Below are 7,018 nucleotides of genomic sequence, written 5' to 3' on the forward strand. Positions count from 1 at the left end.
TAGAATTGATGAAACCTGAAATCTTCAATTGAAATTCAAAGGGAAAATTATACAAAACAAAATTCGGAGAGTTAATTGCTATGGTTAGACAAATTAATTCCCAAAGAACAAAACTTAGATGTATACAATGATGTCTAACCCCAAACGAGGATTACAACTCCTATTTATAGAAAACAAATCTTAAATTAAATGGGAAACAAAATAAGGAAATAAACAGCTGAAACGCAGTTTCTGTCGACCCTTTGACCTATAGACCATGGGTCGACCTACGGTCCATAGGTCCCCTTCCGTTGCTCGAAACTTGGAAAAATTCATTAGGTACTAGAACCTTCAACAGCCAGATCACCATCGACGGTTGTGCAGGACGGGCCGTGGGTTGACTTACAGTCCGTCATCTGCTCTGTGGTTCCACACTTTGTCTGACTTCCCTGATCTTCCACCTATGCTGCATCACATATGGTTTGTGGACTGGACTACGATCCATCCTGGAACTTTGTGGACTAAGTACTGGAACTCAACTCCCAGACCAAGACCTACGACTGCCCCTCCACGACCCGTCGTTGGACCTACGATCTATTGGTGGCTACTTTTGCACTTTTCAGCTCACATCTTCATCAACCGAATCCAAGCCTCTTTCCCGCAAGAATTATACACGAAACATTATTCCTAATAACAAAATAGCCCAAGAAACACACGAACTCTAAGTGAAATGCATCAAAAATACCGTAAACTCATGATATATCAGTATGTATCACATAGTGAGGGTGAGTGATATGGATTCCGAAGTCCCTAGTCTTGAGTCGGTCCCCATTGTTAATGAGTTTCCAGAAATATTTCCTGACGATTTGCCCGGTATTCCTCCATAAAGGCAAATAGACATTGGTATTGAGCTTCTCTAGGATTCACAACCTATCGCTATTCCACCTTATGGAATTGCTACGGTGGAATTTAAGGAGTTGAAATAACATTTGAAGGATCTCTTGGATAAAGGTTTCAACTGATCGAGTATCTCTCCTTAGGTGCTCAGGTCTTATTTGTTAAGAGGAAAGATGGGTCCCTTCCTATGTGTATTGATTGTCTACAATTGAACAAGGTGACCATTAAGAATAAGTATCCTCTTCCAAGGATTGATGATTTTTGTTATCAACTTCAAAGGGCAAGTTATTTCTCTAAAATTGATCTCTGGTCAGGTTATCACCAATTGACGGTGAAAAATGAAGATATTCCAAAAAGGGTTTTTAGGACCCGATATGGCCATTATGAGTTCTTAGTGATGTCCTTTGGTTTGACTAACACTCTGTCGACATTTATGGACTTGATGAATAGAGTGTTCCGACATTATCTTGACATGTTTGTGATAGTCTTTATCGGTGATATTTTGATCTATTCAAGGAATGAGAATGATCATAAGGATTATTTGAGGATCGTATTGCAAATCCTCAAGGACCAATAACTTTTCGCAAAGTTTAGTAAATGTGAATTTTGGTTGAGGTATGTGGCCTTCTTAGGCCATATTGTTTCAAACAAGGGTATTGAAGGGTATCCAATTAAGACAAATGCGATCAAGAGTTAACCTAAACCTCTATCACCGACAAATATTAGAAGCATCTTGGGTTTGGCCTTTTATTATAGAAGGTTTGTGGAGGGATTTTCCTCCATTGCTTCTCCTTTGACGGCCTTTATTCAAAAGAAGGCTAAGTTCATATGGTCGGATGCTTGTGAGAAGAGTTGAAAGATAGGCTTACTTTCGCTCCAGTGTTGACTTTATCGGATGGTAAAAATGGTTTTGTAGTATATTGTTATGCCTCTAGAGTTGGATTGGGATGTATAATTATGCAAAATGGTAAGGTGATTGCCTATACTTCAAGGCAACTTAAGGATCATGGGAAGAACTATCCCACCCACGACCTCGAATTGACGGCAGTGGTATTTTTCTTAAAGATTTGGAAGCATTATTTGTATGGGGTACATGTTGATGTTTTCACCGACCTTAAGAGTTTACAATATGTGTTTACCCAAAAAGATCTAAATTTTCTCCAAAGAAGGTGTCTTTAGTTATTGAAGGATTATGACATGAGTGTTCTTTATCACCCCGTCAAAGCTAATGTAGTAGCGGATGCCCTTAGTAGGTTGTACACGGGTAGTGTTTCTCACATTGATGAGGATAAGAAAGGATTGGTACGAGATGTACATAGATTGGCCCGTTTGGGTGTTCGGTTAGTAGATTCTACCAAGGGTGGTGTCATTGTTCATAATGGTTCCGAATCATCTTTTGTGAGTGATATGAAAGCTAAGCAATGTCTAGACCCGATATTGGGAGAATTGAAAGAAGTTGTAGTCAAGAAGTCCATTGAGGCTTTCTCTCAAGGGGGAGATGGGGTACTTAGATACCAAGGTCATTTATGTGTTCCGAATGTAGATGACGTAATGGAACATTTTTTTGCAGAAGCTGATAGTTCTCAATATTCCATTCACCCGAGAGCTACCAAGATGTACCGTGATTTACGGGAAGTCTATTGGTGGAATGGGATGAAGAGGGATAATGCGGCATTTGTGGCTAAATGTCCAAATTGCCAACAAGTAAAGGTTGAGCATCAGAAACCGGGAGGTTTATTTCAAGATATTAGCATTCCTACTTGGAAGTGGGAAGATATGAATATGGACTTTATAGTAGGGTTGCCACACACTCGTGTCACGACCCGAGAGCACCCCCTAGTCGTAACCGGCGTACTCGACCTCTCGGAGGTCTAATACAAGCCTCTTAGCATTCATTCATCGCATAACACTAAAAACATAATGAATTTAAAACTTTCTTTACCAAGAAAACATTTAATTAAAAAATAGCAAGCGGAAGACTTTCTAGACTTTATACATGATGTCTCATAACCATCTAATACTTTAGAGTACAAAATTCGGGACTAATCCCGTACACAACTTAAACAATACTAAAAAGACATAAAAGAACATATTGGGTATTGTCCTCGAATCTATGAGGACTCACCAAGTCTTCATCTTCAACACTTAGAAACCTATCAAAGCCATGACATGTCATCATCTCCAAATCCCTACACTTTAGTTAAAAAGGGAAAGAAAGGGGTTAGCACAATTAAGTACTAAGTATGGAGACCATGCAAAAACATGCCAAAAAGGACATTTTCAAGGAAGTAAATGCTTTCATATCATTTTGATAAAACCTTCACTTCACAAGTATAAGAGACATAATACAAGTCAACATTAACATATAAGACCATAGCCAACCATACATATACTCAACATAAATCCACATACAACCCATGCTTAACTTTAAAAGAACACATGTCATTTCATAACCATAAGACCTCTACCTAATATAACCTTAAGACACACTTGAGTGAGACAAGAAGTGACCGCCCATACAACCTCTTCAAGCACACTTAAGTGTTCCCCAAGATTACCTTAGATAAGGACATTTCATTTACAACATAACATCAATAGACCAACATTCTTTAAGAAACCATTTTGGAGACATTCAAGCACATAAGGGGACTTTCACATAATAGTCGTTAGACTTAGGGAACTCACTTTAGTATCTTCAAAGCCTACTCGTGCCATGTGTAGATAGCATCCCATACTACTACCTACACGTTGTAGAACCTATCCAATAACTAGAGTGCACATCCCACATGATGGGAATAGGCATAACCGACATAGACCATACTAGCTAGGCATGGAATCCGGAGTCTAGCCTACTCCGTGGAGGTTGTTCTACTTGCCAAAGGTAGAACTAGTAAGCAACCCATGTAGGCACATGGTTAAGGGATGTCCAAGGAAGTTCATTGTGCCTAATCTCATACTCAACTAGGCCACCTTCCTAACCACATCCACTCGGTGCTAGCCTTGTTTCCCATAGAGTATTCAATCACATATGTACTTAGAGAAGGTTCCTTTTCTAGTTCAACCAACTCATAGTACCTCTTCCCAAGAAAGGCCCCATTTCTTAGTCATGGCCAATCAAGGTTCATAAGGATAGCTCATTAAATCCCCCTAGAAGGGTGCCTTAGGCCTACCGATCCAAGGTTCATCATTTCACACATGAGAAGGGCTACCACCATTAGGTCTACCGATTTCATGGTTTTACATTTACTTAGGAAAGCTAGACTTATGAAAGGGCACCATTTCTTAGTTTTGCCCATTTCACACATTCATGCATTCAAGACTTTAAGTAACAAGGAGGGACACTTTAGTCTACCAACCAAGTCACAACATTTTCATTTAAGGATACTTCATAATCCAACATCATTTCATATATACATCATGAGAAATCATACTTTAACTCACAATGCTATCCACTTTACATAGGATCATCACAAGATCACATAAACTCATTCACATCATACCTTCACATATAGCTTCACATAAAACTCATTCACATCATTCCTTCACATATAGCTTCACATAAAACTCATTCACATCATTCCTTCACATATAGCTTCACATAAAACTCATTCACATCATTCCTTCACATATAGCTTCACATAAAACTCATTCACATCATTCCTTCACATATAGCTTCACATAAAACTCATTCACATCATTCCTTCACATATAGCTTCACATAAAACTCATTCACATCATTCCTTCACATATAGCTTCACATAAAACTCATTCACATCATTCCTTCACATATAGCTTCACATAAAACTCATTCACATCATTCCTTCACATATAGCTTCACATAAAACTCATTCACATCATTCCTTCACATATAGCTTCACATAAAACTCATTCACATCATTCCTTCACATATAGCTTCACATAAAACTCATTCACATCATTCCTTCACATATAGCTTCACATAAAACTCATTCACATCATTCCTTCACATATAGCTTCACATAAAACTCATTCACATCATTCCTTCACATATAGCTTCACATAAAACTCATTCACATCATTCCTTCACATATAGCTTCACATAAAACTCATTCACATCATACCTTCACATATAGCTTCACATAAAACTCATTCACATCATTCCTTCACATATAGCTTCACATAAAACTCATTCACATCATTCCTTCACATATAGCTTCACATAAAACTCATTCACATCATTCCTTCACATATAGCTTCACATAAAACTCATTCACATCATTCCTTCACATATAGCTTCACATAAAACTTATTCACATCATACCTTCACATATAGCTTCATATAGGACTTTACATATAGCCTCATTCATATATAATAATATAACAATACAATAACACTCATATAATGCCTTCAAGGCCATAATCAATACACATTCAATAAGTACACACCTCCACCATAAGTGGATCAATCCAAACAAGAACAATTTCAATATAGCATGAAAGTAGGTCAACTTACCATTCTCCAAAGCCATAATCACCATTATCCAATTCTCAACAATTCTAACATCACAAGAGAATTTACCCATGACTTGCCTACAAGGCCATAATTCTCAACTCATCCATACACCAACAATCCACCAACAATAGATATAGATAACAATAGGAATCAATAATACAATTCAATCTAAGTACAATTCCATCAATACCCAAGCATTATCATAAAACCCACTTCATAAGCCAAACTTAGAGATTTAAGGAGATCATGGGTCCATGGAGTATTTTCATCTTAAATCGTCAATACAACAACAATATAACCATAAAGTGCCATTAGAAACCTTTTAAAACCATTTGGTGGAAGAACCCATGAGATAGAGTGAAACCTAGATTTTTCATACTTTGAAATAACTTTGGATTTGGCTCCTTGAATGGAAATTTAGACAAGGATCAAGACCACCATACCTTTGCTATGATCTCCCACGAAATTTGATGAAGAAAGCCTTGAATCCAAAGCCCTAGCTCCCACTTCTTCTTCTTAATGGAGGATTGTAGAGAGGGAAATGTTTTAGGGATGGGAATTGAACTAATGGTATCTAGGAAATAATATATGTCATTTGGAAGAATGGTCCAACACTTAGAAAAAAAAAGAGGTGGGTGAACAGTAATTTCGGTCACTGGAAATTTGCATTTCCTGCCGGACAGATTTTACGAAAATGGGCATAACTTCTTCGTCCGAACTCCGAATGAGGTAAAACGAAGTGAGTTAGGTAGCTAACTCAAAGGGCTTTCCATGGATATATTATTGGCCACCCAAATAATTTGTGTGCTAGGAGATATGACCCTCCAAAGTAGACCCTCGAAAAAGGCTTCACTTGGAAATTTCGGATTTTGATACGGTTGCTCTAAAATTTGGGTTAGACCCATTTCCCACTCAATTTGACCCCCTAAACAAGAATATGAAGTCGGATTTTCGAAAAACGAAACGGATCTTTTTATATACAGCTAAACAAGTTTCCGGTAACTTCCGAAGCACATTTTTAAGAACTTTTTGGGGTCAAATTCAATTATAACCATTTCATTAAGTTCTCGACTCCAAACTCACATGTGAGACTCTAGTTTCACTCTATCATTTTCCGAGTCGTTACAACAACAACCAAATAGAGTATGCCTGCACAACAATAAAAACTCAGCGTATCGCCACACCCCTCTTTTCCAACCCAAAATAACCATAACCAAATCCTAACCACGAGTCTTCAAACCATTAAATCCATAAAAATATGTATAATACAGTTTTATAATTGTTCAATATAACCATAATAACTTGAACTCGCCGCTTCCAATCATCATCCTATACGTTCGTCCAATAATTACATTTGGAGTCATGTCTTTCTCTTCATATGCAATAAGAGCTTAAAAGGACAAAACCTAAACTTAAACTTGATGGATCTTGCAGTACATTAACTTGTCTTGTCAATAACAAACAGTCTCCTTAAACGCAAGACGTTGAACCAAGAAGAAACAATTTGAAAATTGCAATGCAATAATTGAACCAGCGTTACACTAATTTATGTTACAATAAATATCCATCTATACTTCTTCTTCTCTTCCAAACTCAAATCAACAAGAACCACACACATACAAAGCATTTCCAAAAATATTCCAGCAACAA

Source organism: Solanum tuberosum, unplaced genomic scaffold, assembly GCF_000226075.1.
Source record: "Solanum tuberosum cultivar DM 1-3 516 R44 unplaced genomic scaffold, SolTub_3.0 scf00015, whole genome shotgun sequence".
In the NCBI taxonomy this organism is placed as follows: Eukaryota; Viridiplantae; Streptophyta; class Magnoliopsida; order Solanales; family Solanaceae; genus Solanum; species Solanum tuberosum.